This window comes from Hemicordylus capensis, chromosome 2 (genome assembly GCF_027244095.1).
Source record: "Hemicordylus capensis ecotype Gifberg chromosome 2, rHemCap1.1.pri, whole genome shotgun sequence".
NCBI lineage: Eukaryota > Metazoa > Chordata > Lepidosauria > Squamata > Cordylidae > Hemicordylus > Hemicordylus capensis.
The window spans coordinates 154,775,162-154,786,173 of record NC_069658.1 but is presented as its reverse complement, the minus strand read 5'-3'; the positions used below and the strand labels follow the sequence as shown (position 1 = coordinate 154,786,173).

Here is an 11,012-nt window from a genome sequence, read left to right as displayed (position 1 = left end):
CTGGACTAGATGGGCCTTGGGCCTGATCCAGCAGGGCTGTTCTTAGGTTCTTAACTTGTAATCCAACATCTGCAGGAGAACTACTGCTCCCATCATCCCTTACTGTTGGCCACTGTGGCTGGGAATGATAGACATTGTAGTCCAAACAGGGGCGTAACTAGGGAAAATGGCGCCTAGGGCAAGCACTGAAATTGCGCCCCCCATCCAAACATCTGACACGCATCTTCAGAAAACTTGTCTTTTACCATTTCCCCCAAACTTTCCAAATTAGACTCTAGCCTGCAAATCATTACTATGTAGATATATATTTTGTGGACAGATAGACTCAGTACCCAGAACATACAACATTGCATACAGTGGGTTAAAGAGACAAAGCTGTTCCACCTAAAAGCTGTGTAAATCTAACACCACAATATGGTCAAAATAACCACATCCCAGGAGTCAAATCCCTGAGTCTCTCACACCAACTCTGTTTCTCTTGATAACCAAACCCTGACTTCCAACTCTGCACCATGGCAAACTCACTTTAAGTATCGACTGAGAAATAATCCCTGATGGGCAAAGACACTACTTTTTCTCCAACTTCTCCTCCCCCAAACCCCCCAAAACAAAACCCATACACAACCCTAGTTCCAAATCAGGCCAGAGACAAAGATATTAAAATCATAATTCAAGGACAAACGTGGCAGAATGTGAGATGAGCTGGTGAAGCAGCAGCTACATTAGCATGTAATGGACGCTAGATGTAGTTTAATGCTCTCTCTAGAATACAATTGCTTGTCTTTTACCACAGCACCTTAGTGAGATTTCAGTCCTGCAGAGACACTGAGAAATATTATATGCAAGAAGAGGCTTCTCTGTTTGAAGTTAAACAACAACGAAGTGCTGCTGCCATGTAGGAGGAACAGTGACCTTTATATCATCTGGTAAAATCTCGGACTGGGTTACTGGGCAGCGGCGGGAATTCCTGGTGCGTCCCATCACACTCCAATGGCGACAGGGTGCACCGGGCATTCGTGCCGCTGCCCAGTAACCCAGTCGCCTCCCCTCACCCGTACTCTCTCTCCTCTGGGGCAGAGCAAGTGGCTCAACTAATTCCCACATTTATTTCAAAGCATCAAAAAACACTAACTAAAAATATAATAAAACCGAAAAGCATCTGTAAATGATCAGCATCATGCTGCCCCAGCTCTCTCACCACGCATGTGTGTAACACTGCGTGGGCGGGGCTTGCCATATATGATCTAAGCATTATATATAGAGAGAGATTTTATAGACAGACAGACAGATAGATAGACAGATAGATAGATGCTCTTAAATCTGATATGGCATTGGCAAGATACAGTTATGCGGGGGAAGGACTCCTTACAAGAAACTTAGATAGTAACTGTTTCCAGCCATGGCTCTTCTTGCTGAGAGATTGCTGTTCGGAAAGATGGAGGGTCTTTTGTTTTTCTATTTACATTTGACAAGTAAACGATTAGCAGCACCTAGGGTGTAAATGCAAATGCAGGGTCCATGTGAATGCATCAACTGAGTGCTCCTTAAGCTGGGCCTGGGGGTGGTGGATATAAGGACTGGAAGAGGGAGTTGTTGTGGTGGTTTTCTTTTGGTAGAATACAGGAGGGGTTTATCATTGCCTTCTCCTGCACAGTATGAGATGATGCCTTTCAACATCTTCCTATATTGCTGCTACCCGATATAGGTGTTTCCAGCGGGGATTCAAACCAGCAACCTCTTTTTCCTTAGGCAAGTTACTTTCCTGCTGCACCATTAGGTGGCCCAGAGGGAGTACTCCAGATGAATTCTAGAAAGAGAAGTGAGGGGAAGAAAACTGGGATAGAGAAAGGACAGTTGTAAAGAAAGATGAAATTCAGACTGCAATTTTCACTACCAGGTTTGCTTTGAGCAATCTGTATCAGGGCTTCACCAGCTTTGAAAAGAACTCTGTGTGTGTGTGTGTGTGTGTGTGTGTGTGTGTGTGTGTGTGTGTTAGTAAAATATTCCTATAAATATTAGTCTATAAATATGTTGTATTTGAAATGTCCTTCTAGCATTCAGGCAATACAGTTCCACTTGCAGCTTCTTCAAGGCTTATTTCAATTATCTTGCAGAAGAGCTCAGTTTAAAAGTGCTTAACATTGAAGTCAGTTCTTGGGAAACTTACCCTAAGGTCAATACAGCGCCGTCCCTTGCTGGGGGTGGGGCTCGGTTTCATTCACGGTTAGCAGTGTTGCAGCGAGTGGCATGGTTCAGTAGTGGGACTCTTTGGCTTCCATTATGGGAAAATCAGTGAGGGGAAAGGGGAGCTCGAGTTCTTACCAGCAACACTGTGAGGTGATGCGGAGGTATTGGCAGCCCTGTCAGTACTCTGTAAATGCACAAGCTACAGGACTGTGTGCCTGCCTGCTTGAGTGAGGAGCTTGAAAGAATCAATTTATGTGCTCATTCACACAATCAAGAACTGTGTTCTACCCGGGTCTGGAAGCTGCGTGTGCTCTTAATTTTTGGTTGTGTGGGAGCAAGGTATGAGGAAAACCTGGGTAGAAGTGATTGTGTGGGAGCAAGGTTGAAAGAAAATCTGGGTAGCTTTTCCTCCAACCTTGCTTCCACTCAATCCCGTCTAGCCAGGTTTTCCTCTTACCTTGCTTCCACACAACCGAAAATTGAGAGCATACACAGCTCCCATATCCGGGTAGAACACAGTTTTTGATTGTGTCAATGACCTCTATGCCTAGGTACGTAGCTGGTGAAGCAGACGGAAGTTTGAGTTCTTGCAGCTGGCTTGGGACATCCAAAGCTGTATTATTTGCTTCTGGAGGAAGTCTTGCTGTTATAAGCACTGCCCCCACCCCTGCTTATTTCGTACACTTATAAATAAAGAAATATCACAAAGATTCCATAAGACTCCCGAACTAATCCTATTAAAAGCTGCCCCTCCCAAACTTCCTGCTCCTCCAGGGGCATGTGAAACAAACATGGACCTCTCTGTTTGCTTTCTCTGTGGGTTTACAATGACATCTAGTATATCACAATACACTTTCTGTAAACAGCTCTTCTGCATAGCCTGATGGAAAACTTCTACCACCAGGGTAAAGCTGAACTCGGCAAGGTTGATGCACCAAGAAGATCAGATTTCCTCCAAACACAGCTCATCTGAGATGTGATTGCAATATTACATGCAAACTACATCCTGCTTTAGGTAAGCAGAGCAGCATCTCAGACTAACTGACACAGAGAGAAGGTCAGTATCAGTTTGGCTCTCACAATGGAGACGGGGCTGTGAAATGTCTGTGGCAGTGCTCCTAATGGAAGAAGCGGAAAGCTTGTAACCTGATTGTTGCAAGAGGTATTAGATTGCTGCTGGATAGACTGAGATTAGATCACTGCTGAGATTAGCTTTTGTCTTTAGGATAAGGATCCATACAGTGTTTGGTGTCTCGTTGGTGCAGATGCACTATTGCACATGTGAATTATGGCACAAACTGACAGAACATCCGAAACTAGAGCTAAAATGAACTTGATCCTCAATATGCTCCTCTGCAAATAGATGCTGAACATTCACTGGTTACTCTCTGAATAATTTGAACATTTGTTGAATATTTATTACTTGCAGTTGACATCCAATGTTGTCTGATATTTGGCTTTGATATTTGATTTCAGAATTTGACAGCTGACATGTAATGACTTTTCACATTTGACTGATAGTCAGCTCAGCATACAATGGCATTTAATATGGAGAGATAAGATGCAATGATATTTAGCAGTTGTCCACTGGCAGCTTATGGTATCTGATACTTCATGCCAGGTATAATCAAAACTATTAATAGATGCCAACAATTGAAAGCATTGAAATGTCATATTTTGACATAAAATTTCTCATTTATAATGCAAATTTTAAAGTTTGACGAACTGTAAATATAAAGCTGCCTAGTGTGTATTTTGAAATATTTGCTTGGATGGTGTTGTTCTGAGTGCTTTTCCCCATATGAGTTCCCCTCACTTGTACACTGAAGCCAGTTACTGAGGCCTTGCTTTGGGTGCCATAGCTAGAAAGATGGTGACAAGAAGTAGGGTATTTTAGTGACAGTGGCCAAGTTGTGGAACTCCCTGCCCAAAGAGGCCCACCACATATTCAAATGGCTAGCTAAAAATGTTGTTGCTATTGTTATTTTTGGAAGGCATTTGGAGGTGTTAGCTGAATACTGTTTCAATCCTATTTTTATATTTTAGCAAGTGACTGTGGGACTGATATACAGGTGAAACTCGGAAAATTAGAATATCGTGCAAAAGTCCATTAATTTCAGTAATGCAAATTAAAGGTGAAACTGATATATGAGACAGACGCATTACATGCAAAGCGAGATAAGTCAAGCCTTAATTTGTTATAATTGTGATGATCATGGCGTACAGCTCATGAAAACCCCAAATCCACAATCCCAGAAAATTAGAATATTACATGGAACCAATAAGACAAAGATTGAAGAATAGAACAATATCGGACCTCTGAAAAGTATACAGTGTACTGTGCTTGATTGGCCAGCAAACTCGCCTGACCTGACCCCACAGAGAATCTGTGGGGCATTTCCAAGAGAAGGATGAGAGACATGAGACCAAACAATGCAGAATTGCTGAAGGCCGCTAATGAAGCATCCTGGTCTTCCATAATACCTCATCAGTGCCACAGGCTGATAGCATCCATGCCACGCCGCATTGAGGCAGTAATTGCTGCAAAAGGGGCCCAAACCAAGTACTGAATACATATGCATGCTTATACTTTTCAGAGGTCCGATATTGTTCTATTCTACAATCCTTGTCTTCTTGGTTCCATGTAATATTCTAATTTTCTGGGATTGTGGATTTGGGGTTTTCATGAGCTGTACGCCATGATCATCACAATTATAACAAATTAAGGCTTGACTTATCTCGCTTTGCATGTAATGCGTCTGTCTCATATATCAGTTTCACCTTTTAATTTGCATTACTGATATTAATGGACTTTTGCACGATATTCTAATTTTCTGACTTTCACCTGTAATTATTATCTATGTACTTCATAAGCTGCCTAGAGGGCATTTGTGATGACTCAGTGAACATAGGAAGCTGCCGTATACTGAGTCAGCCCATTGGTCTATCTAGCTCAATATTGTCTACACAGACTGTCAGTGACTTCTCCAAGGTTGCAGGCAGGAATCTCTCTCAGGCCTATCTTTGGAGAAGCCAGGGAGGGAACTTGGAACCTAGATGCTCTTCCCAGAGCGGCTCCATCCCCTGAGGGGAATATCTTACAGTGCTCACACATCAAGTCTCCCTTTCATATGCAACCAGGGTGGACCCTGCTTAGCTAAGGGGACAAGTCATGCTTGCTACCATAAGACCGGCTCTCCTCTCCAAAAGGTAAGATAAAAAACTAATAAATAAAAATAAATATTTACGATGCAGAGGCTTTCAGCAAGAGGAACCAAGATCTTGTTTAAAACATGGGAGTCCATGAGTTGTGCTGGCACAGATAACAATGTAGGATACTGGGAAGAGGGAGAAATGAGAACTGGAGAAGTTAGGATGAAGGGTAAAAAAACAGAGTATAGGTTCACAGAGTTCATGTATGGACATCAATAACTTGATTTCTTGGCATTTGGTGACTTTTGCTTGGATATGTGATATGTGCGGCCCAGCGGCAAACCTGCCACCCAGCATGGATGGGGCAATCATCTGCGGAGGAGGTAAGGTTTGACAGCCTTCCTCCCTGCGTGTCCCAAGCTCTTTCTCACAGATTTTGAGAAAGGGCTCAGTGTCTGAGAACTGGTCTTGAAGTTATGCCGAGCACTGGAATTGGCATTCCCACTGTGTAAATCCTGCTCATGACTTAGTAAGTTCCCATGTGAAAAGTGTTTGCCGGATCATGAAATGCTGAATTCCACAAGCTTTTCTTAGCCACAGGAAGGAAAAAGGAGCTCTGTGCTACCAAAGTAACATTTTACCAAAGGCCACAGCAATTTCTTCTTTTTATGAAATATTTGCAAAAAAAAAAAAAAAATCAGAAATAATTTATAGGACTGTCAGCTGAGTAATCAACCAAAATTGGGGATTAGTCAAATTATTTATTCAAATATTTAAAGGGAGAAATGAGAGCTGGAGAAGTTAGGAGGAAGGGTAAAAAGGCAGGGTATAGATTCATAAAGTTCGTGTATGGACATCATGTATGGACACCAATTATTCAATTATTTGATTCAATTTAAATTTGTATATTTGAGTTCTTGAAGCTAGTGTGAGAGGATTTAAGTTAAAAAGCAAAAGCTACCATTCGTTTTAGAAGGAAAGGCTTATATTGTAATTTCTTTTTCATTATCATTTACAGTCACACATGACGACCAAAACAGCCATAAAATATGAACCCATTCTCACAACTGAAGCTTGCCTTCCCCGCAGATGAGCAGCGGGGAGTTGCTGGGTGTGCTGATTGCACACCCAGGCAGTCTGTAGCTGCCATGGGCAGTGCGGAGATGTGGTGGGCCCAGACACGTTGTTCCAGCCCCTGGAAATCCCACAATGCACTGTGTGAGTGAGTGGGGCATTGTGGGCATCCCCTCCCCTGTGCGGCAGGAGGGCACCTGTCAGTTTTTCAGCACCGGCTAAAAGCAGATGGCACTGACAGACGATCAGCTCAATGAGGTTAAGGAGGTGCTCTCTCTCTTGACCTCGTTTAAGAGGTAGGCTCCCTAGGCAGTTTGCCACCAAGGCACCGCCAGCAGCCAGTCGGCTCCCAGCAGTTCCCACGGGCAGCCAAGCCCAGGCTTAGATGCCCTAGCCCAGTTTTGGCTGCTCATGAGAAGAGCTTCTAAGTGTTCTTAAATATCAGCCACACCAATGAAAACTAACCTTTGCCAATGAAAATTGGCCCCCACCATTTATTCACCTAATCTCCAATTTTAAGCCATGTTTACAGAGCTGCTTATATAAAACCTATTGCTATTTTTTATTATTTCATTGTTGGGAAGATAAATTGTAGTCCCTAAAAGCTGAGGAGTTGGTAGAATATGATTAGAAGCAGGGTCTGGTTAAAATTAATTGGCGTTATAATCTTATGCACATTCACTTGTGAAAAAGTCCCATTGAACGAATTCACTAGAAGTGCTTTCTTCTCTTCTGAGTAAACTTGTTAGATTCGCCTTTGGATAAAACTTTTTCTAGGTAAGCAAGTTGATGTGAAAAAGCTGTTCAAGAGGTGACTCTGAGATGGCTGAATTTTTTTTACTTCTCACCATGTATTTTCCAGATTTTTTGAAGGCATTTGTAGGAGTGTCTGAAGTGCCCTTGACCAAGGCAAAGAGCTCTAATTTAATTGTAGATGCTTTGTACCAGATCTGACAAGAGGGACAGAAAGGACAACGTGTTCACATGAAGTGCTCCACACATCTTAATACATCTCCCGGTTACAGCTACAGTTGCCAACTCTTTTCTACTCATCCCACCGTGGTCATGTGCTTTTAACAGTTGCCTCTTGGGGGAAAAATCCAGCAGGTTGAGCTTTGCCCATTACTTCATCTTCATGCTGGGAAAAAGCAACCTAAATTGTTGCCTCTCAAATACTTGTTAAATGTGTAGGAGAACTTTCTGAATTAAAAATTGGCAATCCTAGTGACAACTTATTCACAGAGATAGTGGAACAGTGTGAAATACTCTTGAATGATTGTGCTGTTGGGGCTGATTTAATGAAGAGTTGGAGTGTTCAAAACCATTTTGAAGTACTGGGGTCCAAAGGTGGTCCCCACCCTAATGAAGAGAGGTGGCTTGGGTGACCAGATGCCAAGGAGGAAAGAGCTACTGTGTCTTCTAATAGCTGTTTAGCATTTCAACAGGTGTAGGGATGTTCCTCCATACATAAGGAGTTGCACCTGCCACAATTTCCTCTTCTGTATAACTAGGGAAGTGTGGCCACTCTGGATTCCTGTCCATTATGAAGACAGTTCCTGTTGCCATGTCTGGCAATTCTGTTGACGTCCCAGTTGACCTCTGGAATGGGGAGATGGTCCAGGTGGTTGACAGAATTGCTCCTAAATGTCCTCTTCCACATGTAAGAGTTCGTCCAGCATTGTTTTTTGAGGAACTAGGGGCAAGAAGCCCTAGGAGTAATGGCTAAAGTCAAGTGACAATGGAGGATTGATTGTTTCTCAGTGTTACGCTTCCAGATGAACATGAGCTAGAGCTCATTTCAGAGTCCGGACTTTGGCAGCAATGGGAGGCTAGAAATTTTGTTTTTCTATCACCATTGCATCTGTGTGGTGTCAAGCAGTGGAGCTGCTCTGAGTTATGAGGAGCCTTTTACATTCTGACCTTTGCGGTGTAATGAAAGATCCCTTGGTTGCCAGCTGTGACCAGTTTACAAGATGTTTCTACCAGGGGCGGAGCCACCATTGGGCAAACGGGTTCAAAGAACCAGGGCCGCCACCAATCTGGGGCTATGAGCGCAGCCCCAGACACATACCATGTCTGATATCAGACATGGGGGGCATTATATCGGTTCCAAACGGGGCTGTGTGGCCCCGACTGGAGCTGAAACCGGCCCGCACTGCATGGGCAGCATAGCCAGAATGACTCTCCCTGCCTTAAAGGCAGGGAGAGCTGCTCCTGGTCTCGCTGCTAATGCAGCCGGACCAATTGATCTCCCTCCCAGATGGGGCCACACGGCCCTGTTTAGGAGAGAGATCGGCCTGTGTTACATTGGCAGCGTGGCAGGGAGAATTGCTCCGGCCCACACTGCCCAACACAGTGCGGGCCGATCTCCCTTCCAAAAGGGGCCACGTGGCCCCGTTTTGGGAGGGAGACCACGTCCCCCGCGTCTGACATCAGATGCGGGGGCGTGGCTAGCCAGGCCCCTTCATCTGATGTCAGATGTGGGGACGGGGCTAGGGGTTGCTGTGGTGGCCACACACAGGCTACCGTCAGCCTCCCTACACTGCTGGTTTCTACATTAATTAATTAAAGTGGACTGTTTAGGGTTTTAGCAAGAACACATCTCTCCCAGGCAATCCAGTGAAAATATTCCTTGAAAAAGATATATTATTGAAACCCTTTTGAATAAATATTTTTGCAGCAGGTATAAAATGTGCTGGTGGGACCATGAGGCCGTGGAGATGGGACATAGAGCCAGCAAACTCCATTCACATGGATGGATGTGAGAGGTTCCAGTCACATGGATGGGAAGGCAGGATGCCTCCTTGTCTCAAGGAGGCAATTATTAGACCACTCTTGAAGAGGTCTACATTGGATGCCTCAGAATTGGGCCTGAATAGGCCTGTCTCCAACATCCCATAGTTGAGCAAGGTGATTGATAGGGTGGTGGCATCACAGTTCCAGGGTGTCTTGGAGGAAGCAGATTATCTGGAATTATTTCAAACTGGCTTTCAGACAGGCTATGAGGTTGAGATGGCCATCGTTGACCTCTTGCATGATCTCCAATTAGGATTTGATGTGCGGAATGTGATTCTGTTAATCCTTTTGGCGGCTTTTGATATCATCAATCATAATATCCTTCAGGGGTGACTGAATGGGTTGCGAGTGGGAGGCATGGCTTTGCAGTGCTTCTGCTCCTACCTCTCTGGTAGGTTCCAGATGGTGTCACTTGAAGACTGTTGCTCTTCAAAACAAGAGCTCCAGTGAAGAGTCCAACAAGGTGCCATACTATCTCCAATGCTTTTAAACATCTACATGAAACCGCTGGGAGAGATAATCAGGATTTGGTGCAGGGTGTTATCAGTATGCTGATGATGCCCAAATCTATTTCTCCATGTCAACTTCATCAGGAAATGGCCTAACTTCCCTAAATGCCCGCCTGGGTGCGGTAATGGGCTGGATGAGGGAGAACAAACTGTGGTTGAATCCAAGCAAGACAGAGGTATTCATTTTGGGAGATTGAGACTCGGGAAGTAGTCTAGATCCGCCTGTTCTGGATGGGGTTGCACTCCCCCAGAAAGAGCAGGTACATAGTCTGAGGGTACTTCTGGACCCAAACCGCTTCCTGGTTTCTCAGCTTGAGGCACTTGCCAGGAGTGCTTTCTATCAGCTTCAGCTGATTCACCACCTACATCCATTTCTGGAGACAAACAACCTTAAAACAGTCGTGCATATGCTAGTTACATCCAGGCTTGACTAGTGCAATGTGCACTACGTTGGGCTGCCTTTGTATGTATTTTGGAAACTGCAGTTAGTACAGAATGCAGCAGCCAGGTTGGTTTGTGGCGTTGCCCAAAGAGATCATATCACACCCATTTTAAAAGAACTACACTGCCTGCCAATAAGTTTCTGGGTGAAATACAAAGTGCCGGTTATCCTCTCTAATAAAAGGCTTGGTGTCCGTCCGTGGACAACCAAGCGTGTGTCCGTGCCTCCCTCGGCCGTTCTGCGCATGTGCAGAGCGCATGCGCAGAACAGCTGAGTCAGAAACCGTCAAAGGGAACAGGCGGCCATGTTGGTTCCTTGCCAGGCCGCGGAAAGGGCAGAGACGGCCGCAGGGAGGCAGAGGTGGCGGCTCCAGGCCAGCCACGGACAACTGAGAGGCGGGCCGGGTCTGGCCCGCCCGCCAAAGACAGCAGAGGCGGCGACAAAGGGACTGGCTGCAAGGAAGAGAGATAGCCTGGATAGCTGGCCCGTGAAGGCCAGAGACGGCGGTGGTGGGTCCGGCCCGGCCGAGAAGAGAGACTGGGCCGCAAATGTGAGGCGGAGGCGTGCCAGCGGCGTGCCAGGCTGTGAGGCGGCGGCCGGGCCTGGCCAACCAAGGCAGCCCGGCCGCAGATGTGAGGCGGGGGCGGGAGCGGCCCGGACCGGCAGCGTGGCCATCGAGGTGGCCCTGCTGGCGGCAGCGGCCACAGTGGGACAACTGGCCCCGCTGGCGGCTGCGGCAGGCAGACTGAGCCCGCTGGCAGGGGCAGGAGCGGCCCGGCAGCGTGGCAGAGGCGGGGGAAGGCTGGCCCAAACAACTCACCCAGCGCCGATCTGGAGGAGGCGGCGTCGGG

The 11,012-nt window shown here is 45.8% G+C and overlaps 1 protein-coding gene across 1 annotated transcript in view; it reads left to right on the top strand.

Annotated features, from left to right (window-relative positions):
- The window catches only part of LOC128343209 (transient receptor potential cation channel subfamily V member 6-like), a 120,777-nt gene that overhangs the window by 33,391 nt on the left and 76,374 nt on the right, over positions 1 to 11,012 (top strand). The window lies entirely within an intron of this gene.